We start from the raw sequence: 24,597 nt of genomic DNA, 5'->3' as shown, positions 1-24,597 counted from the left end.
CACAAAGCTAGGTACATGAAAATATATTTAGGCATATTATAATTCAAAGGTATAATTTTGATTTTGCTAGTTGTTTATGTCACAACTATTGCCATTATGCTCAGTGATATATGGGAATTATGATTTATGAATAACATTAGTACAAAAAACACAACTAAGGATTCGGTATGGTGTGATATGGGAGGAGGTCAATGTAGGTGTGTGTGTGTGTGTGTGTGAGACACTATGAGTTGTTGGACCAGACATACTACTTTAACCCAGCACTGACAGTCTGTGTTTCTACTTAACCCAGCACTGAAAGCCTGTGTTTCTCCAGCCCTCCTTTTCCATCCTTCCAGTGTTGGTGCTATTAAAAACCCTTCCAGTTAAACAGAAGATGAGGCGAAAAGAGGTCTCTGAGGATATAAAAAGGAGTTTCACAATCGGAACCTTTGTTCACTGAGGTAAGGCTCTATTGCTAAAAAATATAGGCACACAGATTCCCATGGACCAAGAGGAGACAAAGTGTAGCCTGTTGCATGAATGTAGCACTAAAGCCATTTGTATGGTCCTAAGGATCACATGTGCCCCCACTGTTCTTTTTATGCTAAAAGTTGTCAAAGCCACTGGCAAGAGATTTGGAGACTCCTGCTGCCCATTTTTGGTGATATTTTTCTCTGAACAAAATCATAGTGGAAAATTAGATGCAGCTCTCCAGAGTCCCCTTCAACACCTAGCAGTTGTTCCTGCCTGTCCTAGATAGTCCAGGACTGAAAGGCTTTTCCCTGTGCAGGTTAGGATGCTGTAGTGACTGCAGTCCTACTAACCACATCTTTCACAACACACCTCAGCCACCACCACTTTGGATACATACAATAAGGCTTTTCGGTAGAAAGTGGCATTTGAGGGGATACAAAGCAGTCCGTTAACTTCCTAAAACAGTGAGCTGAAAAGTTTTGTATTTTAAATACAAGGCTTTAAAAAAACAAGTATGTCAGGATCATGACTAGACATGGTCCTGTTATGCTTAACTGCTGTGCATAAACATATTCGTGTTAAAGTAGGATGGTGGGGTATGCTATCATATTGGTGATGCTGGGTTTATGAGCAGACATCTGGGGAGGAAGTATGAGCTTCAGATTACCAAGGTTGCTCTTGTGGGGAGCTGTAGCTTGGTGGTGGGAGAAAAGAGGGGGGTAAGACCTGGGAAGACTGGATGTTTTGAGTTTGTGACAAATGGGATGAAGGCTTTTTGTAACAGTTGAATGGTTTGAACTCTAAGTATACTGTATAACTGGAAAAATTCTTCAGTCCTGATGACAGCTATGTACTGTGACCAACTTTGCATTCTGAATAAAGTTTTTCTATATCTGCTGAAATCTTGTGTTCCTGGTATGGAGTTAGCCTGTAAATTACATCTATTCACTTCAAAATAGTCCTGCTGGAAACTGTTTTCTGAAACAAACTTAAGACTCCTTGGTTGAATGCATTTGTTTAAGTACATGCTTGCCTACAACTGACAGGATGTTGTTCATTATCTGCACACTTTCTCTCTAACCTTGGTAATTTCTTTTGACAACTTTGAGCAAAATCACTCTTAAAGACAATATTATATTCAGACATCTACTGGGGAATATATGGAATGTAAATAGTAAATATATATTCCCTCAACATTGTCACAAGATCTAATTTTTTTTGTCATAAAATGAACTCATACTTCTGCCTGAGAAAACACACACACACACACACACAAACTCTTAAAAAAGAAAAGAAAACACACACACTGCCCAATTTGCTGTTCCTTTTTATGTTTTATTTTCCCCATTTGTCTGTAGACTATCCCAAATACATAGTAACAAATAGTTCTAGGTAGTTTCCCTTCTCCTTTTCTGTCTTGTCCTTTTAGATTGTAAGCCTGAGGACAGGGAAATGTCTAATTTTAAAAAATGTAAGCCACTCTGATAGCCTTTTGGCTTAAGAGGGATATAAATATTCTAAATAAATATAAATTTTCTCCACTGTGCCAAGGACAAGTACTATATTTGCCCATTGACTACAATCATTTATTTGTGTTCTGCAAGCAATCTAGGGACTAGCAGATGGTGACTGAAGACCAACACTGATCCATGGATCCATGGATCACTAGTTCTCGTAGCACTGCTCTAGCCATGTTAGGCTACAATTTTTGCCACCAGTACCTGAAGAGTGATTATTAGCCAGGATGATTGGGAATGATGAGGGTAAAGCCTCTCATGTCTGGAGGGCACCAAGGGAAACCTGGTCTACATTCTTGTTTATATTTCTCTGATTATGGGACTTAAAGCAGCTCACAAGACTGAAACAAGATACGGCTGAATAAAAGAAGTTACAGCTGAAACAACATACAGCCTGATAACAAATAAAGTTAAAAAGACAATTAAACAAGTTGTCAGATTAAAGTGTCATTAACGTTTTTAAAATGTAAAATCATTTTTAAAAATATAACAATAAAGATAAAAATACAGCACACAAACATCCAATAAAAAAGACTCCCTGCAACTAGTTAATCTTTAAATGCCTATTTAAATAAAAGCTCTTTGCCTGTCAGTCATAAAAGATAAGAGAGGGGGCCATCATAGCCTCACATGGAAGGGAATTCCACAGTCTGGGAGCAGCCAGACCTGTGTCCTCACTAGAGAGGCCTATGAAAGTGGTAGTACTCAGAGAAAATCCTCCCCAAAGGATTTAAGACTCTGACAGGTTAATATAAGAAGATACATTATTTCTGTATCTAGATCTAACTTATTTAGGGTTCTATAGATCATTATCAGAAGTTTTAATTGTGCTCTGAGGCAAAATTGAAGCCTGTATATCTCTTTCAACAGCTTACTTAGAGTTATTCTTAGTCACAGAATCCCAGAGGTACTGGATGGATTAGAATAGTATCTTTACATAGAAAGAAGCAAAAGAAGGTAATACAAGATTCAGAAACAAAATTCATTTCTCCAATATTTTGCAGTGAAAAACAGGAATCTACCTTACACTTAAGTTAAATCATTGGCCCTTTTAACTTAGTAGGGTCTACAATGATTGCCTGTGGCAGCTCTGAATTTTTTGCTCTTTCTTTGCCCTTTCTAGTGGTGCCAAGAATTGAATTTGGGATCTCTGGCATGCAAAGCATGTGTTCTGCTATCAAAATACAGCCTGTTTGTGGCTGAACTACTTCTATGCCTCTGATATTGAAATCCATTGTCCTTTCCTAGGGAGCATAGTAATGCTTCAATGGACTATTTTCCCCAATGCCTGATATTCTGATAATGCAGACTAGAGCATTTAATAATTATTTCAGGTTAATTGTTTGTGCCTAGAAATATTTAGAGATATTGACTTTTGAGGGAGGCAGGAACTATGCAAAAATATACAGAGAAAAATGTTTGTGGTGTTAATAAACATGAAGGAAAAGAACACAGATGAGATTTCTGTACCACCAGGCCTCAAAGCTGCACAAGAAGCAGCCCTGTCCATTCATACTGTGAGAATACTGTGTTCTCAGTGTGCCACGACAGGAAAGATAAACATGGAAGATTAAAACTGGACCTGCCTTCTAAGTGAGTGCTGAGAGAGGAAAAAATTACTGAACCATTTGCTGAATAAATATATCCAAAAATTACCTTATAAATCACAGCAAAACTAACTCAGCACATTTATTGCTGAAAATGCTCACAAATGTGAAGGTGCATTATTTCATGTCTTATAAAGATTTTTCCCTTGACTTAATGCATATTGGATCAGAGCCCTGGTGGATTATGAATAGTCAATCCCTTCTGTGTTATTTTCTCCTACCTTGACCATACAGAACATTTCTACAATACTGTATTGTGCTCCTTTAAAATGTTGAGGTATGTAAAAGGGCATGATGTTTTGTTTTGTTTTATTATTCATATTCATAACAAGTTTACAATATTCAATTCTGTTTGTTATAGCCATAGAGCAGCCACCTACTGCATTTGGTTTCTGGTTAGTGAACTGGATTGGGAAATGAAAGAAATAAAGAATACACTCTCCTTTAACCAAGGAGCTTATTGCATGGCACTTGGAGGAATGGGAACAGAACAGAACAGAACAGGGGGGAAACATGTGTTAACGCATGGGAGAATGCTGCCAATGCCACCAGGAGTCCCCAAGCCATTCCCCAGCCATCCCCCAGTTGTTGCTGGCAGCCGATTTTGAAGAATGGTTCAAAATCGTCCTTAAAAATCAGCTACCATAGAACGTCTGGGGAATGGCTTGGGAACTTCTGGCAGCATCGGTGGCATTCTCCCATGCGGTAACATATGTTTCCCCCCATACCATTCCGTTCTCATTCCTCCAAGTGCTGTGCTATAAACTTGCAACTAAAGATTATGCTCTTAAGACTTAAACCAGATAACCAGACTAAATCCCTAAATTGCATCTTTGAGATATGATGTAATGGCTTGATAGCATGAGATCCATCCTACATATAAGGGATGGGAAAGTGGGCAGATCTATTACATTTTTTCAATATATTTGTAATGGGGGGCTGAAACAGATGGCCCTGAAGGGCCGGCTTCAAGCTACCCTTGACAAAGGCAAGTTGGGGCTGCGGCAACTGCACACCATGGCCCCAATCTGCCACAGTGCTGGCCAGAAAAGGAGCATTTTCAACTGCTCCTTTTTCAGCCACTGAAAACCCACTTTTAGAGGCTCTGCCGCAGCCTCATGGCAGCTTCGCAACATGTTGGGGGCTTGCACCATTGTGAAGGTTTTCTCTGCTTCCCAGGGAATAAAACAGAGTAGGAAGCAAAGAAAACCTTCACATGGTGGCAGCAGTGGGATTAAGGTGTCTCCAGGGTCATATTCAGCTCAGCAGGAGTGGAGTGAGACCATAGAGAACCTTCCCACGTTGTCATTGGGTTCATCTGCTTCTGTCTTACTCCCTTGGAGGGGATTTAAGACAGCGTAGGAAGCAGAGAAAACCATCACAGTGACCCACCATGCCCCCATGACACCCAGAAGCCGGCTGGTGTGTTGTCTTTCTAGGACATCACGGGGCATGCAGCATGTAAATGCCACACCCCCAAACTGACAGCAGCCACCTGGAAGGAGGATTTTAGTGTCAGCCTGTACTGGCACTACCTTAGTTACTGGAATGTATTTTTTAAACTACCCTTTGTTCTAAAATATTGGAGGCTACAAGATAACCAAAATATGTCATCATACAAATGCCCTAAAAGGATAAAACAGCACCACAATGAAAACAAGACAAGAACATAAAACTATCTCCAGTGCTGGGATGGATAAGCACACATCTCTAAGTACTAAATAAAATGGAGATAAACTTGAAAAACACTGCTTGTAGAAGGAGAAGGGAGGACATATGGCATCTGCTCCTTTGCAAAACAATTCCAGGACATGAATGGGAACATGTAATCACCTCTGTAGTCAGGTGGATGGAGGGAAGGTTGATCGGGCGGCTCAGGAACCGGAGGGGCAGCGAGACTCAGGGGAGGAGGGAGGAGGAAGGAGTGACCCACCAGAGGGCTGGGCTATAAAAGATGAGGGACAGGTGGTTGAGAGGAGGGGTAAAAATGGTCTGAGTCATTGAATACCAAATGGGAAGCTGTCAAAATAGAGGGCACTACGGACACATCAGTGATAGGGCTGAGGTTATATAAGGATAAACATGTACTAATTTCTAAACCTTATTGAACCTGATACAACTACACTTGCTAAAGTTCATATGATGCAGCCCCAGGCCCATTCCATCTGGGTGTGGCTCAGCAATCTCCAATGAGGCAGCAGTATAAAGCTGAGTCCACCAGGCTTTGGGATAACTTGAGTTTGCCGTGGTGGAAGATGCCAGATAACCTGGGAAGACTTTTTGTGTTTGTGGTAAAAACAGCACATTGGGTGGACACTGATTATTCTGGGACTGTTTCACCAGCTGGTGGTGAGAGAGCCAGCTGAAGGACTGAGTAGTAGTGAAGGCTACCCAGAACCATCTAGTTGGCTACCATGTAACCCCATGTTTCTGGACTAGCTAACTAATCAGCCTGGTTGATTGGAAATATACCCATTGTGTTAATGTCTTTTAATATCCTATAATCAGCCTTTTGTGTTTTTATTTTTGTTTTTAGCTATCTCTTTGGCTCCTTATTGTTTGTTTTTAATTTAATGTACTGTATTTAGAAACTGGGGCAGCAATAAAAGTTATACAGGGTAAAGGGAGATATGCCAAGGGCAGGGTCACATGTCTGTGTAGAGGAAGGAAAAAAAGGTATTTAATATCTATCTCACCTTCCAGTCACCCTGCCAACCTGGGGTTCTTGGGGAGTGAACCAGACCACAAATAAAACCTCATCTTGTTCTTATGTAATGCCAAGTCAGTGAAAAAAAGACTCATATAATTTATGATCTCCTCAAAGATGAGGTACCTGACCTGGCATGTTTCACTGAAACTTGTCTAGGAGATGATCGTGCTTCAACCTGGGCCCAGGCCCTCCAAGCCAGGTTCTGTGTTAGTGAGCAGGTGAGGGAAGGTGGGCAGGGGGAGGGGTGTAGCTGTGAGCTATAAAGACTATCTTAACCTTACCAGAAAACCTGTTAGCAAGCTGAATCACGTTGAATGTGTGTACCTAAGTCTGAAAACCAGGATAGACTGGGGATTCTGTTAGTATACCACCCACCCCGCTTCCTAACAGACTTCCTGGCCAAGCTTACAGAAATGATCTCAGAGGTGTTGTTGGAGTCACCCAAACTTTTGCTTCTCGGTGACTTCAACATACCACTGGAGGCCAGTTTGTCAGGTGTAGCTCGGGAGTACATGGTATCCATGACAAACATGGGCCTATCCAAATTGGTTTCTGGACTGATGCATTCAGCAGCTCATATCCTTGATATCATTTTCAGCTCAGAACTTACAGATCTGTGGGCAGAGGTGATTGATACCTCTGAATTGTCATGGACAGATCACTTTCTGGTCAGGGCTAGTTTCACAGCTACAACCTACCCCTGCAGGGGTGGTGGGCCTATTAAAATGGTCCGCCCTCAAAGGTTGATGGATTCTTTGAGATTCCAGGAGGTCTTGGAGGGTACTGTGGCTAGCATCACCGATGGTCCTGTTGAATCCCTGATCAATACATGGAATCAAAATGGAACCTATTAACATAATCGCCCCCAAATGTCCTGTCCAACCCGTTACAAAACAGGTTCCCTGGTATACAGAGACCCTCAGGAAAGTGAAATGGGAAGGACGACGACTAGAGCACAGATGATGGAAAACTTGACTTTTATGCAATAAGAGGATATCTTAGTTCCTATAAGGTGGCAATACATGCAGCGAAGAAAGCTTTTTCTCTGCACACATTGTGTCTGCAGATTCACATCCAGTTGAGCTGTTCAGAGTGGTGAGAGGATTAACTCAGGTACCCTCCCCTCCAAACCCACTATTGAAACCTTCAGTAGCTCACTGTGTTGCAACTATAGTGCACCTTTGTTTTATGCAAGGGATCCATTCTGGACCCCCCCCCCACATAAAACAAAACACGCATATGCTCAAGCCCCATTACAAGTAATGGGGCTCGTGCTTGTGGTGGTGTGCGGTAGCGGCGCACATGCACCATGGGGGCACACGCCATTGTTTCTTCTGGCGTGTGGCACCAGAAGAAGCGGCATACAATGCACCCGCGTATGACGCGGGCGCACTGTATTTTGTCAATAAAATCTCTTGCATAAGAGCTGGCTTAGATGCTATCATTGGAGCAGAGGCCAACAATGAGGTGCCCAGCAACTCTATGAGTGGGTTTACACTGGATCAGTTTCAATTTGTGAGTACCGCTGATATGGACAAGCTGCTAGGGAAAGTATAGAAGACAGCCTTCTTTCTTGATTCCTGTCCCTCTTGGCTGGTTGTACAGGGAGGAGATGCAATTAGATTTCAAATACAACAAATTATTAATGCATCTCTCAGGGAGGAAAATTTTCCATCCTGTTTAAAAGAAGCAGTAGTTAGACCACTGCTGAAAAAACCCTCCTTGGACCCCCTGAACCTTATAACTACAGACCAGTCTCAAACCTTCCTTTTTTTGGGCAAAGTGATTGAGAAGGCAGTTGCCCTCCAACTCCAGTCAGTCTTGGATGACACACACTAACTTGAGCCATTTCAAATTAGATTCAGGGAAGGATATAGAGTTGAGACTGTTATGGTCACCTTAGTGGATGATCTTTGTCTCAACACTGACAGGGGGAGTGTGTCCCTGTTGGTGCTTTTAGACCTCTCAGCGGCTTTCAATGTCATTGACCATGGTATTCTTTTGGAATGCCTGGGTGGGTTGGGAATTAGAGGTACTATGCTGCAGTGGTTCTGGTCATACCTATCAGGCAGGTTCCAGATGGTGGTGCTTGAGGATAGTAGTTCCTCAAAAAAGGAGCTGTCATATGTGCCATTCTATCCCCAATGCTTTTTAACTTTTACATGAAACCGCTGGGAGAGATTATCCAGAGGCATGGGGCGGAGTGTTATCAATACACTGATGACACCCAAATATATTTCTCCATGTCTTCCAAAATAGCCTTAGCTAAAGCTAGAATGTCTCCTCTGAATGAATACCTGAAAGAGGTAATCTGGGGATGGAGGTGTGTCAACCAGTTCTGGACGGGGTTACACTTTCCCTGAAGGATTGTGTTTGCAGCTTGGGAGTGTTCCTAGGTGCAGCTCTCCAAATGTCAGCCCAGGCAAATGTGATGGTCAAGAGTGCTTACTATCAGCTTTAGCTGATACACCAGCTGGCCCCCTTCCTAGATCTGGAGGACCTAAAGATAGTGATGCACGCATTGGTAACCTCAAGGATGGACTTCTGCAATGCGCTTTACATTGGGCTACCTTTGTGCCATGTTCAGAAATTACAGTTGGTTCAAAACATGGCAGATAGATTGCTTACAGGAACATCCAGAAGTGAATGTATTATGCCCATACTCAAGTCACTCCATTGGCTGCCAATTAGTTTCCAGGAAAAGTACAAAGTGTTGGTTTTGACCTTTATAGCCCTACATGGTTTGGGTCCAGGTTATCTACAGGATCGCGTTCTCCCATACAATTCGCCCCGAACACTGAAGTCCTCGGGGGGGGGGGGGGCAGTTGCTGCAGCCTGCAAGATCGCACTGGCAGTTGTTACCCAGAGGACCTTCTCATCGGCTGCCCCAAGACTGTGGAGTGACTAGCCAGAAGAGATCTGACAGCTAAACCAGCTGTCAGAAAATAAAACACATTTGAAGACCTATCTCTTCCAGCAGGCCTTTCCAGACAGTTTTTAATCATGAATTTTAAACATGAATTTTATATTTAATTATTGTCCTATGTATTGTAATATAAATATTGCATAGAAATACAACTTAACATGTGCAATTTATGTGATGATTGTGGGTTTTTAAAATAGTCTTTATTGAAAATTTACAATATATACAAAAAAGAGTTTTACATATTTGTTGAATTCTTCATATCTTATCTTCTTCCCTCCACTCTCCCTCCCTCCAAATCTCTAATTTCAGTAGTTACAGTAATTACAGCTGTGCTAATATATTCCTCTATTGGTTAAATTCTCTATTTGCTTCATCTCACACATCACACTTATATATTTTGTTTGTTGCTAAAGATTATGTGTTACTGCACATTTGTATCCTTATTCACTTACAAAAAACTTCTCCATGTAAAGTTTCCTTACAAAAACAATAGCAATAACTTAAACATCTTTCCTTACAAAATGTAACTTGACCATCTGTCTCTACAAAAATTCAGTAGTGGGTCCCAAATTTGTGTTTCTTCTATGGTTTTGTCTGATTGTGTTTTAACTATGTTGTAACCTGCCTCAAGAAGTGAGGAGAGGCTGGTAAGAAATAAAATTATTATTATTATTATTATTATTATTATTATTATTATTATTATAATACAAATAATGCCTTTCACTTGAAAGCTAAAAAGTAACACTTTTTAGTCTTGCCATGTATGTATTGTGTTGTTGTTGTTATTGTTATTGTTATTATTATTATTATTAATGGGAGATCTGAATTCCTCACCTTGGCCGTTGGAAGGAAACAGTGTTCATGGGATTCTTTATGTACATATTTATGAATAGTAATGCACTGCTAATTTCCAATAGATTATTATTATTATTATTATTATTATTATTATTATTATTATTATCATCATCATCATCATCATCATCATTATATTTATATAGCACTGTAGATTTACACAGCGCTATACATACAGTCAATAAAATAGACAAAAATAAACCTGTCTATGGTGTACATTCTACAAAATAATAACAAAATACATATAAAATAATACATAATAATAGATTATAGGAGTCGATAAAATAAGCAGGCAACCACTTAAAAACATCAAGTGTGAAATATCAAGCATCAAATTTACAATAACTACCTATTTAATGACAAAAATTATGTTTATATAATGGCTATGACAAGTTACCAATTTTCTTATAGTAAAAATAGTATCCAGGTAGCCCCAATGTTATAATTTTAATGTAAGTAATCTTAATTTGTGTTCTTTTTTAAATTTCAAGATCAAAACTTTTCTGAGATAAAAAATCACATTGGGTGAGTAGACTCTCAACAGAGGTGACTTAGTGGTTAAGACACCAGTTCTGACAGTCAGAAGGTTATCAGTTCAAGACCCAAGTGCCACATGATGGGATGTGCTCCTGTCACTAGTCTCAGCTTTTGCCAACCTAGCAGTTCAAAAGCATGCAAATGCAAGTAGATAAATTGGTACCACTTCAGTAGGAAGGTAACAGTGTTCCATGCAGTCATGCTGGCCGCATGACCATCGGAGTCATCTTCAGATAATGCTGGCTCTTCAGCTTACTAATGGAGATGAGCACCACCCCCTACAGTCAGTTATGGCTAGACATTCATATCATTAAATAAAGGAGAAATTTTTACCTTTACCTTTGTAAAATATTTATATGTATACAAATAGATATGTATAATCAGCAATTACATCACTTCAAGCAATTTTTCCATTAACAGAAAGTTTTTCCACTATATTCTGCTTTGGTCAGGACCCACCTGGAATACTGTGTTCCAGTTCTGGGCACCACAGTTCAAAAGGGATGTTGCTAAACTGGAGTGTGTCCAAATGAGGGTGACTAAAATGGTGAAGAGTCTGGAAACCATGCCCTATGAGGCATGACTTAGGTAGCTGGGGATGTTTAGCCTGGAGAAGAGAAGGTTAAGAGGTGATATGATAGCCCGGTTTAAATATTTGAAGGGATGCCATACTGAGGATGGAGCAGTCTCATTTTCTGCTGCTGAAAATACCTGAAAATGTCTACTTCAAAGTAATTTCTACTGCATTTAGTAGTAACTGCTTCCAGGAGAGTATGTATAAGCTTACAACCAGAAATATCTGGACTTTTGCAGTTGTTTTTTTTTTTCAGTAGTTTTTTTGCAGTAGATCTTTTGCAGTAGTTGCAGGGGGCCAGACTTCTTCTCCTGTTCCCTTATCTGTTGGAGTTCCCCAGGGCTCTGTTCTGGGTCCCCTTCTGTTTTCTCTCTACACACTGTCCTTAGGAAAACTCATTAGCTCTTTTGGCTTTTCCTACCATCTGTATGCCGATGACACCCAGTTGTATCTTTCCGCCCCTGACCTTTCTCCAAGGCTTGAACAGCAAGTTTCGTCTTGCCTCACAGCTCTCTCGCAGTGGATGCACTATCGGCGTTTGAAACTCAACATGTCCAAGACAGAGCTTCTTGTCTTTCCTCCTAAGCCCACCCTTCAACTCTCCTTTTCTGTCTCTGTGGACAACATTTCTATTCAACCAGTCCAGCAAGCCCACAGTCTTGGTTTTATCTTTGACTCTTCTCTGTCGTGTATCCCTCAGATCCAGACCACAGCCAAGGCTTGTAGATTCTTTTTGTACAATATTGCCAAAATCTGACCATATCTCTCCGCCTCTACTGCCAAGATCCTGGTCCATGCCCTAGTGATCTCACGACTTGATTACTGTAACGTTCTCCTGGCTGGGCTTCCTCTTTCTCACCTCCGTCCTTTAATCTCTGTCCAGCATTCAGCTGCATGCATTATCACTTCCACCCACCGCTCTGACCACATCTCTCCTGTGTTGGCATCCCTTCACTGGCTCCCCCTCCCTTTCCGCATTCAGTATAAGCTCCTTCTGTCAACATTTAAAGCCCTCCATGGACTGGCCCCTCCTTACTTATCAGACCTTCTTTCTCCTCACCTTCCCACCAGGGCCCTCCGTTCTGGTAGTCAAGGTCTCAGCCCAGGATTTCCTCTGCCCCATCCCGGATTCGCCCCTTTTCACTTGCTGCCCCTCACTGCTGGAACCTTCTTCCCCCACAAGCAAGAGCCATCACTTCTTTAACCAGCTTCAAAACGGAGTTGAAAACCATCCTGTTCAGAGAAGCCTTCCAGGCATTGCATAATTGTCACTTACTATTTGATGTTCTTTTGGTGCCTGTTTATCAAACCATGTCCTGTATTGCTATGTACTGTATATGCATTATTCTACTTGAGAGTATGTATTTTCCCTGGAAAATGATTAACCATCCATTATGAAGCCAAGCCCTCCCTCCAGTCCAACTGCCTTGGTCCAGGCCTTGGAGGTAGAGAGGAACTGCTGGACCTCTTACCCTCTCCCTCCACCACTCCCTTCTCCTTTTGTGTCATGTCCTTTTAGATTGTAAGCCCGAGGGCAGGGAACCGTCTAACTAAAAAGATTGCATGTACAGCGCTGTGTAAATTTACAGCGCTTCATAAATAAAGGTTAATAATAATAATAATAATAAAATACAGTGGTGCCTCGGGATACGAAATGATCGGGTTACGAAATTTCCGGGATACGAAAAAGTTGGATTGGCAAAAACTGTTTCGGGTTACGAAATATTTTTCGGGTTACAAAATTCATTTCGGCGCGAAATTCAAATGCTGCAAAGTGCAGCTATAGGCTTTCCAGTGCTAACGGAAAAGTGTTTCGGGTTACGAAATTTTCGGGTTACGAAAGGAATGGCGGAACGAATTAATTTCGTAACCCGAGGCACCACTGTAGCTAACTTGTAAATTTTTCTAAATTATATATTTAGGTCCTAATCTATAAGTTATCATTTCAGCAGTTGAAAATTAGAAAGTGTCACACTTTTATTTCATCTCAAGAAATCTATAGCAGGCCTGTGCATCATTTAATTTATATCTTCCCAAGTTTCACAAGATTTAACTGTTTTCAATGTTTTATTTTACAACATGATTCTCAGCTTTGATAAAATAATGCTGCATTGGCATTGCAAAATGAAGTGCATTATGTTCATGATTATAGTTGTATTTTTATATTTTATTAGATTTTGAATCAATAAAAAGATTAATAACTTCAACTCCATGGTATAATCAGAGGATTTACATGCTAAAGACTTGTATAGATCTAGTTGCTAGCATACATAACTTACTGAGTTTGGGAAACTTAGGGATGAAAGACATAGCCCCGAAGGGATGGCATGATGCCATCTGAGAGAGCTGGATTGGGGCCATGGCAACCACACCCAGATAAGGCTATTTGCCGGCTCAAAAAGAGGTGTCAAAATGTGGTTCCTTTTTGAGCCAACAATGGGTGTCCTTTCTGTTGCTGTGGCAGCTTTACAGCACTCAGGCAGTGTGCAGCATCTAAACACTGCACTGCCAGAGCGCCATGAAGCCAGCCCCCTTGTGGGCAGGTGGATGGCTTCCAGGAGGCATTGGGGCATGCGTCATGCCTATGCCATACACCCATGCCACCTGCAAGGTGGCTTTTACTTTACCAGCCCTCAGTTTTTTCAGCTGACTGATAACAATTTCCTTGATGCATTATCAATTAAACAGGATAAGAGAGATTGTTTAAAGTCAGTGAGATGTATATATGACTATAACTAATTTCTATAAACAAAAATGTCCTGTCTTTAGAGATCAGAAGCAAGTTTTAAAAAAATAAATATGTTAATTAGTTCAAATTAAATACATTTGTTGGTATGTTATTTTACAATTCCAGATTGCCACTAGAATAGAACAACCCCAAGATCAACCTACCAATTGCTTTATCATTCATATGGAAGTACAGTTTGATTCAGTGTTGTTACAGTGTGCCTTCAAGTCATTTCCAATTTATGGTGATCCTAAGGAAGGCCAGGGGTGCTATACTGTTTTAATGTATATTAAACATTTTTATTTTTTTAAAGTATTTGATAGTTCAACATGTAATTTGTTTTAATTAATTGTAATAATTTAATTCTGTTTTATTGCACTATTTTTGTATGTTTTTAATTGTCTTGTTTTTTAATGTTTTAAGCCACCTTGAATCCCAGTCTTGGGATAAGGGCAGGATAAAAATATAACAACAACAGGCATGTGTCTTTTCCTAAAACTTTACAATAGTATGTGAGCTTTGCTGTTTGATTTATAGACATGTGTCCTGGTACTTGGCATTTTACTTGAACTACACCATAAAAATGTATTTTGTCCTACCATAAATCAAAGCAGTTTCCAGGGCATGGCAAGCTGGATCATGAAAACAGTTCTGTGAGCTATTGCTCTGGACCACTGAGGGAAAAGAAAAGCTTCAGTCTACCTGACTAAACTGAGGAACTGAATTTTTATAACAGTTTAAATGCTTAATATCACTTTAACTGTGGACCTGTGTCATGACTCCCATGAGCCTCTTTGGACTTGACTTTACAAATGTTTATGTGACACAAGAATAATGTATGTGCTTTGCAAGGCTATGCTCTTATGTTGATATAACTTGTAAGAAACGCTGGACTTATGCTCAAAATACAACACTATCACATACACTAGAGCCACCAATAATGTATTGTTTGTTGTTGTGTACCTTCAAGTTATTTCCAACTTATGGTGACTTATGGTCACAGAATTTACAACAATAAAATAGTCATAGGGGTTACAATAAAATCAATACCATAACAATATTTGTCTTTTGGATCTGGGCCAGTTCTGGAAGATTTGCCTTCTTTATAACAAGAGTTCATTACCATAAAGTCTGACCAGACTGTACAAGGGGACTGAGGTGGTCTCACAGTTCACAAAGTTATGTTCACAAGTTCAGTCAATTGAAGCCATTTTCCAACCAAAGTATTATGACTTATTTGTGACTTACAGTCAGCCCTCTCCTTACGCGGGGGATTCATTCCAGACCCCTCCACATAAGGCGAATTCCGCCTATGCTCAAGCCCCATTGGAAACAATGGGGCTCGTGCATGGCGGTGCGGTGGTGTGGTGGCATGCGGGCGCCACAGGCGCAAGCACCCATTCAATTGAATGGGACGCACCACCCCTTCCACCCTGCACGCTCCCCGCGGCTTGAGTGCGTAAACTCAAGTCTGCGTAAAGCACGCCCACGTATGACACAGGCGCGCTGTATTTACTTTCATGCTATCTGACAAATTCTTTAAAAGTCATAGATCCCATACTTGCTTCACAATATTTTCTTGGCAAGTTTTGTTCAGAGGCACAAACAAATACTTTGGCCTTCCTCTGAGGCTGAGAGAGTGTGACTTGCCTAAAGTCACCCAGTGGGCTTCCATGGCGAACTGAGAATCTGAATCCTAGTCTCCAGAGTCATAGTCCAATGATCAAACCACTGCACTGCACTGGCAGGTTGCCACCAATTTTTAGACGTTGTGTACCTTCAAGTTGTTATTGACTTATGGCAACTCTATCATAAGGTTTTCTTGGCAAAATTTGTTCACAGGTGTTTGCTTTTGCCTTCCCCTGAGACTGAAAGTGTGTGTCTTACCTTCCATGGCTGACCAGGGATTCAAACCATGGTCTCCAGAGTGCTAATCCAATGCTCACAATGCTACACTGTGCTGGCTCTCTGCCACCAACAATATTATTCATTAATTGTAACTGTTATAATGTGTCCACACTATTGATATGACAAGAAGTAGAATTGTTCAGAATTCCAATTTGTTTAGGATGTTGGCCAGTCACTTGCACTAATAGTAAGAGCAGCTAAATGTCTATATCAGGCAGAAACTGGCATTCTAGTTTGTTTCTTTCCTAACAAGCCAGAGAAAACCGATCATGCTAAACAAACTATGAATTAAGTGTATATGATTTGCTTAGTTGCTTTTTATGCAGAATATTGCTGAATACTGTGAGGAATCCCATCTAATGCAGTGTACAAAACAAGTTATTGTGTACAATGGAGAGGAATAATAGCCCAATGTAAAAAGAGTATTAGCTTGAGGAAGGAGGTTTTCTAATCTACTTAATGGAGTATGGCATAGTTCTGTTTTCTTTTTAAATAATATAACAAAACATTCCCACCATTCCATTTTTCCAAAGCCTTCATATGACTTGCAGCCTTTTGCTAATGGGGCTAAAATTGCTTAATAAATGCATGAATGGTTTTGCAACTTGTGTCAATAAATTGTTGAGTTGCTTTCTGTTGAAATACTGCTCATCCAGCTTACTTCAGATTTCAACATAATCAAAGCAGATCCAGTGAAATCTATGGTACTTAAATTAGTCTCATTTATTTTAAACCCATATTATCATATCTGAATCCAACTGAATGCTTGTTTGCTAAAATGTGTGCAACTTCTTATTCAGGCAAGAGAACAGTCTCACACAGTAGTGCTTTTGTACTGTTTATATCCTCTTCAGTAAGAATTCTCTTTCATGTTAAACAAGGTTTTGCATAGCCACAAAAGTTGTGAATATTGAGTGTAGGGTGTGGTGGGATCACCATCCTATATGGCTTTCTGGGACCAGGATGCTTTTGATGACACTGAGAAAATATGTGTGTTGATATAGTCAAAGCACAGATCTACAGATGGCACAGTTAAAAAGAGAAATACCATACACACTCCAAGCACCATTTACACTGGTGTTTTTAAACAACCACAAATAACAAAAATATTCCTCTCCACCCAAGGACACAGCTTCTTCAAAGACACATATTTCAGATATAGACAGTGTCCAAGAGAAGATGAACAAGAAATTCCTGTACAAATTTCTGAACAATATCACAATAGGCCCAAAGCTGAAGATGTACTGCAGTAGAAGATAAATGTAGCAGCCACCAGCATGAATAAGATGGTATGAGAACAGAATGAACACATGATGATGCATGGGGTGATCACACTGCATAGTATCTGTGCAGAATGTAACAAAGATGAAATAAAAGTAGGGAGAAACATGAGGCAGAACATCATCAACAGGAAAGGACATTATAGGGTTATAATAGCTGGTTAAACTCTTGAACAACCATGGCTGTCATTTACTGTTGAAATGAGATCCATGGACACTAATAGGAACCAATTAGTAATTTCACTTCACAGAGATATCTGATGATAGATTATGCTCTGCAGGTTATGTTCTGAACATATTTAAAGTTATTACATGAAGTGCTTCTGGATTAGGAACTGACTGGAGTTCAATGAATTCACTCCCATACAAAAATGCCAATTTTTTACTTGCTGAGACTAGGCACATACTAGAACACATCTTCACACAGAAATCTTCATATTGTGTTAAACAAAAAAAAATTGTTAGAATTTCATTTAAAAGATGTGATTTTCAAAGAATGCAGACAAAAACATGTACAAATTTATGGGCAGAGAGAAAAGTCTCACCCAACATGGGGAAAAAAGGAAATTGAGAGGCTCAGCAAAACCAAGACTGATACATTTTCACATCCCTGGTCCAGATTCCTCCCCCCCTTCTTCTTCTTACATGAGCAGGTTAATGTGACTCTTAATCTACATTTTATCTTGTTCTCATCTTCTTTCTGTGTCAGCCTTTTCCTGCTTGGTATCTCATTCTTTACAGATAAACCAGCCTGGCCGTCTGGAGAAGGTCATAAAAAGGAACGGCAGCATGAGCATTTTTTTTTAAATGTATAGAAAGGCTTCCTATATTTTTCTTTTTGTGCTGCCACTCTTTATTTTGTGACTGAGTTTGTTCCTGAAGTTCTCTGGGCTTTAGGGATGTTTTTAGACAGTTTTCAAAAAAGCAGAGCTTGGAAAAGAACATGTTGTGTACCAGTAACTATGGTTCTTTGAGTGAACATCTCTGAACTCACACAAATCGCATCATTTGTGCCTGTACAGTACATCATTCAGAAAATGAATTTCTCAGCTTCTAAAGCTGAGAAATAAGCATTTTGGCAGTAGTTGTGTCTCTGCTCAGTGTGAAGGGGTACAACGAACATGATTTCTGCTCATTTCCACAGTTCCCTAGCCACCACAGCAGAAGCCAAAGCGCTAAGGAGAGCAGAACACTATGAGGGCAAGTAGGACAGGGTTGTGTGGATTTGGAAAAGCCCACCCTAAGAACCACAGATAAGTAAGCAACCTGTTCTTCTTTTTCATGGTCTCTGTGACTAACATAAATGGGAGACTATCAAGCTACTTAACATGGAGGAGGGAGTATCATATGTCACGTGAAAAGAGAACAGATTTTCCCAAAGAGGCCTCAGCCCTTGATTTCACATCCTGACTGTAATGTTGGAGAAAGGCCGAGGGATGAGATCAGATAACTATCTTGCAAAGTTCAGGTAGTGGAATGCCTCTGAGAAAAACAGTGGAAACAGCTACTGATCTGATCAAATTACTTCATACAGGAACAGGAAATTTTCTGCTAGCAAGGCGATGCTGTTGTTGTTGTTAACTGCCTTTGTGTCAACCTTGATTCATGGTATGCTGAATAGTGGCTGAAGCCCACTTACCAAAAGATTGCCATGGAATTGGTAAATCTTTTTTTGATCTTGAATAACAAATAAAATGTTGCTGAGGCTGATGGAAAGGGCTGTCTTGTCCACATAGAATGTGAGTGTTCAGCTGATATCTAGAGACTAAAGGGAATGGTCCAAATCCAGAGCAAGGTTTGGCATCAAGTTGGGTAGCACAATGTCGTGGTTAAGGTGGAAGACAGAAAATTGGAAGCAATTAAATGTCAGGTCAAAAATCACCTTATCCTTATGAAAACAGAGGTGTAGAGAGCACATAAATCCCCTGCCCTCTTAGCAGATATAATGGATATCCACAAGGCTACTTTCTGTGTAAGGAGCCTCAAATCACATGAAGCCAAGGGCCCAAAAAGTTATTAGAGAGTTAGAAAAGCACCATCTCCAAATTCCAAAAGACAGTAGGGACAGACAGCAGTGAGCATAGACTCTTGTAACCTTTCAGAAATCTCTCAGTGAGAAGATGCTCGAAACAGGAGGGTTTAATCCTGTTCTGCAAGTTTCATAAGACTGCTAACAAATAACACTTCACTGATGGAAGTGAAAGACACTTATCTGCTAGAGACAGCCCAAAGTCTAAGACATATTAGGAAAGAGGATGCCCTGAAATAAGGAGAAGATGAGAAACTTATCCCAATTGTAATCAGTAAAACTCCGGAAGGAGAACCTGATCAGCTCAGGTAAGGAGATCACAGGAAGCCCCTTCCTACTGTAGTCTGAGAGTTCCCAGGTCAGGGTTTCCATGGCTGATTGGGAGTTCAAACCCTGGTCATAGAGTCATTGTTCAGTTTTCAAATCACTACACCATGCTGGCTCTCATCAGTTTAGTATGTATACAATGAATAGCATTGTTTCTCCTCACAGGCTGTATCAGGATTCAGAGCATACATTTACACAAAGATATAAAGGACAAGATTACAAATTCTTTGTTTTGCCTAAAAGGATAAAAACACACATTTATCTTATGAAGAATCCCATCCCTCTTTTTTAAAACACAAAATGTTTTAAGAAATGCATTTTTTTGAATTTTTTTGTAGACCTGAGGTTGGATTATTGGGGGGCTTATGTTTACTGTCTATTAATTATAGGTACTGTCTGCTTTGCTTAATCAATATCTCAAGGACAATTCCTCCAGTCCATTTAAAACTAATAAAAGCTTTAAAAAAAAAAAAACCCAGGAGTCCCTAGCTAACATGTGTCTTTGACTTTGGTTCTGAAAGCTGAAATTCTAAGCAGGTTCCTTTGAAAGTCTTTATCAAATTAATTAATCTCAACTTTCATATTATGCAGGCTTTTATTAAAAAAACCACAGTCACGTGCTTTTTCTTCCTGCAGGTTGATGATTATGCAAGTACAGGCAGGCTGTGTTATTTACCATCTTCAGGCTTCAGCCCACCTTTCGCTTATTTTCCTCTACTTTTTCGATCTGGCGAGAGGACACACATAACCACCAAAGTCCCTCTACCTAGCTTTTCAGCATAACCTTGGCTGGTGATTAATTATACACCAGGTCTGCTAATGAATTAAGCTTCAGGATGTCCAACATAGATTCATCTCCTTTTACATAGGCTTGGTCATCCTACACAGCTTAAACATAAATCATTAAATTTGTTAGATATTTCCTGAACACTTGGAGGAAAGCAATCAAATGAAGTCCACTCTAAACTCAATCACAGGAAAGGAGCTTCTATAATTGGAGGGTGACTGGTTGGTGCACAACAGATGAATTCAACAATGTATAGAATCCTAGCTTTCTTAAAGCGTTTTTTGTTGTTGTTGTTGTTGTTGTGTTGTGTTTTTAAATTCAAGCTCTTTTTAAAAGAACAGATGCTCAAGCAGTGGGGAGAGGGAGCTGAATTTTCAGGAAACATCATATAAAAAGGGGAAAGACAGAATTAAGTCACCATGAAATCAATATTTAATCTAGTATTTTCAGTACCCTCAGAGAATGGACACATTTTCCCCATCTCACTTATAGCTTATTACATTACCCATATTATTGCCACCTGTTTCAGCTGCTGTTGTGGCCTAATCCTTATCACTGAAGAGCATAAGAAATAGGAAAAGTACTGTTGATCTACTACAATGGGCCCTCCACATTTGCTGGGGTTAGGAGTGCAGGATCCCCATGAAAGTGGAAAAAAAATCAAACATTTTTTTAACTTCAGAGAACACCTTTATAGGAATCTCTAGGTCATCCAGCTCAACTCAGTTGCCAACATTTGGCAAAGGCTGACCATAGAATCACAATGGAGGATCTACAAATACCCAGAGAAGGGTTTTCTTTAGGAATTTCTTGGTCCTCCAGTGTGACCCTATGGTCAACCTCTGGCAGTGTCATGCTGGAGGACATAGAGATTCCTAGAGAAAACATATTAATCAAATTCACAAAAGTCAAAGCCTCAAATGTGAAGCACCAAATGTATTTGGTTTGCTAGGATGCTGGTAATGCTACAGAAACTAAGGCCCTCCAGAAGTTGAAATCAAGTTGCCATCAGTCTCAGCCACCTGGTGAGTGGTAAGGGATGATGGGCTCAATAGTTCTTCAACAACTGGAGAGTTAGGGCTTCTCTAGTTTTTATTTTTTATTTTTAGATGTCCACAGTAGTACAGGAATGCAAGAGTACCTGCTTGCTTGTGTTCTCCAAGCCCTGCTATTGAGAGGTGCATTGTGTTTGACAAGAGAGGGACTATGTTGCCATTTTGACTAATGGTCATTGGTAGCCATTTAACAAGCCAGATTTAGTTTGCTCATAAAGCTCCACTTTTTTCTCTTGTGTGGAAACTCAGATGCTGCAGACATTAGGAATAATTGTACCAGAGAAAAAAATAATATCCAGTCCAGCCCCAATCCAGCCTAAAGACAAAAAAGACTGATGGTTTGGACTGTGACTTCCATGTCAACTGACAATAACAACAAAGGGACTCTGAGAGCTGTAGCCCAAAAAGTAGCAATCCTTAGCTTTGAACCAGGTATTGAAGTTTCACAAAGGCTGGTATCTCCAGAAGAAACTACAGAAAAGATGGAGAACTGTGCTTTCCATAATGGGGATAGGCATATGCACATTTAAGCATTTGCTTCCAATTTCAAGAGGCATACTGTATATACTCATGTATAAGTCTAGAAATTTTAGTCAAAAATTGACCCCAAAAACCTGGATTGACTTATCCATGGGTCAATGTAAGTCCTGCACTTTAACTCTTATAAACAGGGAACAATCCCCTGGTGAAAGGCAAGAGCATAATATGTCCTGGAAGGATTGATTCCCTTCTATTTTCTCATCCTTCCAACTTTTGTAAATTCTTTGGCATTGCTTTCCTTTGCTTCACCCTTTAGATATTTTGTTACATGTTCCTATGTTTTACCCTCAACTTATCCACGGATCATATCACAATCTATAATTTTGGCCCCAAAACCTGCCCTCAACTTATACATGAAGTCGACTTATAGTTGAGTATATATGGTAAGTCCATCACAAGACAGGGATAACAATTATATAAAGAAGACCTCAGGATCATGGATAGCGTACCACAGAATACCAGTTGCTGTGGAACAACAGTGGTGGGGGAGCATTGATTTCACACTCAGCCTTTTGAAATGCAGAAAGCATTTTGACCAACCATTGTGGTAAACAAGATGCTGAACTGGGTGGATCTTTTTTCTGATTCAGGCATGCTCTTCTTCCATCTTTGAATGGCTCCAGGTAAGCAGCCCTCATAGATTTAGTTCCAGGTTTTCCATTCCATCTCTGCCATTTGCAGTGAGTGTTAAGTGGGATTGTTGTGTAATTTATATCTTCTTTGGGACCAGATCACAAGATTTCACTTTGTCTTTTGACTGTCAATTATTATGTAACTCTGGGGTGGACACCTGTCCAAAAAGGACTCTCAAATACTAGTGTGAGCTCTGGGGAATTATGTATTAGCTCATAGGTAGCAAAGCTTAATGGCCAGGTTATTTAACCAAGGATCCAATCCCTATGTATACCAAGTCCAGAGAGATGGAGAATTCCAGAGACAGGTTTCTATTCAAGTAATGAGTTTCATTTTAATAGGGGAAATCCAACAATTATACACCACATGCAACCACACATGTTCACAAGGAACAGAGTTGACTGAACTAATGGAAATGGATAGTTGCTCTGCTTGTTACCAGTCTGGAGATGAAACGGAAAACTCAATCACTCCCTAGGCGAGGGAGGGGTTAGTCAAACAAACTGGAAACATGTATGACTATTGCTAGACTAAGCAGAGGAAACAAAGGAAGGACACTAATATTTATAGAGAATTTCAACCCTGGGGCAAAATGCAAGATATAGAAAAAGACCAAATGGTGGTGTCTTCTTTGAATGGATTTGGATCACTTTGAAGTTGTTTTTCCCAGGTGATAGCACTGGGTTGTGAATGTGAGTGATGGATGTGCATTTCAAAGGCACTAGCACACAGGACTACCAGAGTCATTGATTCCTTGACATTAGCCCATTGTTGGCATTTCTCACCACCTCTGCAGTGTCTGGGAAAAACAGAGCCCCAGTGACTCCTAATGCTAGCCTATCTATGGTGCAGGAATTCTAGTAAGGGCAGCCACTGTAGGGTCATAGAAGGGCCATTTAACTGGCATTTTATTGCAATTCTGATATGAAAAGAGGAGGGGTCCAAATAGACTAACAAGTATTGTAATAAGAATACATCAAATGTTGTTGTAGTTAGTAAATTGTTATTTAATTATTAATATTAATTATTATTTTAATTAATTTGATTTTCATTATTTCATTCCCAATGTGGGGACCCAAGACAAAAACAACAAATTTAAAACAGTACAATTTAAAAACAATACAAAAGCATCAAAAAGTATAAGCATAAAGTTCTTAAAACAATTAAACCATTTAAAGGGTTTAAACCAGGCGTTGGCAATCCCCGGCCCGTGGGCCACATCCGGCCCGGTGAGACCTTGGGACCGGCCCGAGCCCAGTCCTGCCGCCAATTGCCAAAGGCCCTGCGCCGGCGGCAATCAGCGGCAGGACCGGGTCTCTCGCGCAAGGCCTTTGGCCGCTCGCGCGAGAGGTTAAAGGCCCAGCGCCCTCGCGCGAGAGGTCAAAGGCTCCGTCCCTTGCACGAGAGCCAAAGGCCCTGCCTGGCTCCCTCCGCCGGTGGGCGGGTGCCCAGGGCCAAGGAGCCCCGCTGTAGCGAGGTCTCCCTGGCCCTGTGTCCGGGAAAGCAGCCAAAGGGCTGATAAGGCAGCTAGTTCTCAAACAAACAACCCCCTCCCAGCACAGCAAAGTCAGTGTAAGCTACACAGTCCTAGAGAGTTGCAGTAGCTTTACCAAAAGGGATTACCAAGAGAATTGTCAGACGGTCCGAGGTTCAGGGTAACAGATAGGCAGGTCGATGAAGCAGTCCAAGGTCAAGGTTTCCGGGTATTCAAGACATGAAGCCAAGGAGCCAGAGACAGAGTCTTTCCCCTAAAAGAGTCAGATATCCACTGGCAAAGAACCACACATGCTCCAGGTGCTTAAGAAGGCAAGGAGCTGGCCTTCAGCTGTGCCTGATTACGAAGACGCTTCTGATAAAGCCTCCGAGATCTTCGAAGGCCCTCTCTTTCTGCTCGACGCTCATTGAAGGTAGGCACGCTGCCCAGATCCTCCTCCATGTCCACAGCCTCGGCACCAGGCAAACTTGACTGCTGAACCTCTGGAGGGGCCATAGACTCTGCTCCAGCAGAACTAGGGCCAGCCTCTGGCTCCTCCATTACAGGTTCAAGCCCCTGGGGCTCTGGCTCCTCCATTATAGGTTCGGATCCCAGAGGCTCTAGCTCATCCTCTGAGTCCTCCAAGCCATCTTCCAG

This window comes from Sceloporus undulatus, chromosome 3, assembly GCF_019175285.1.
Source record: "Sceloporus undulatus isolate JIND9_A2432 ecotype Alabama chromosome 3, SceUnd_v1.1, whole genome shotgun sequence".
NCBI lineage: Eukaryota > Metazoa > Chordata > Lepidosauria > Squamata > Phrynosomatidae > Sceloporus > Sceloporus undulatus.
Note: the sequence above shows the minus strand (reverse complement) of the source record.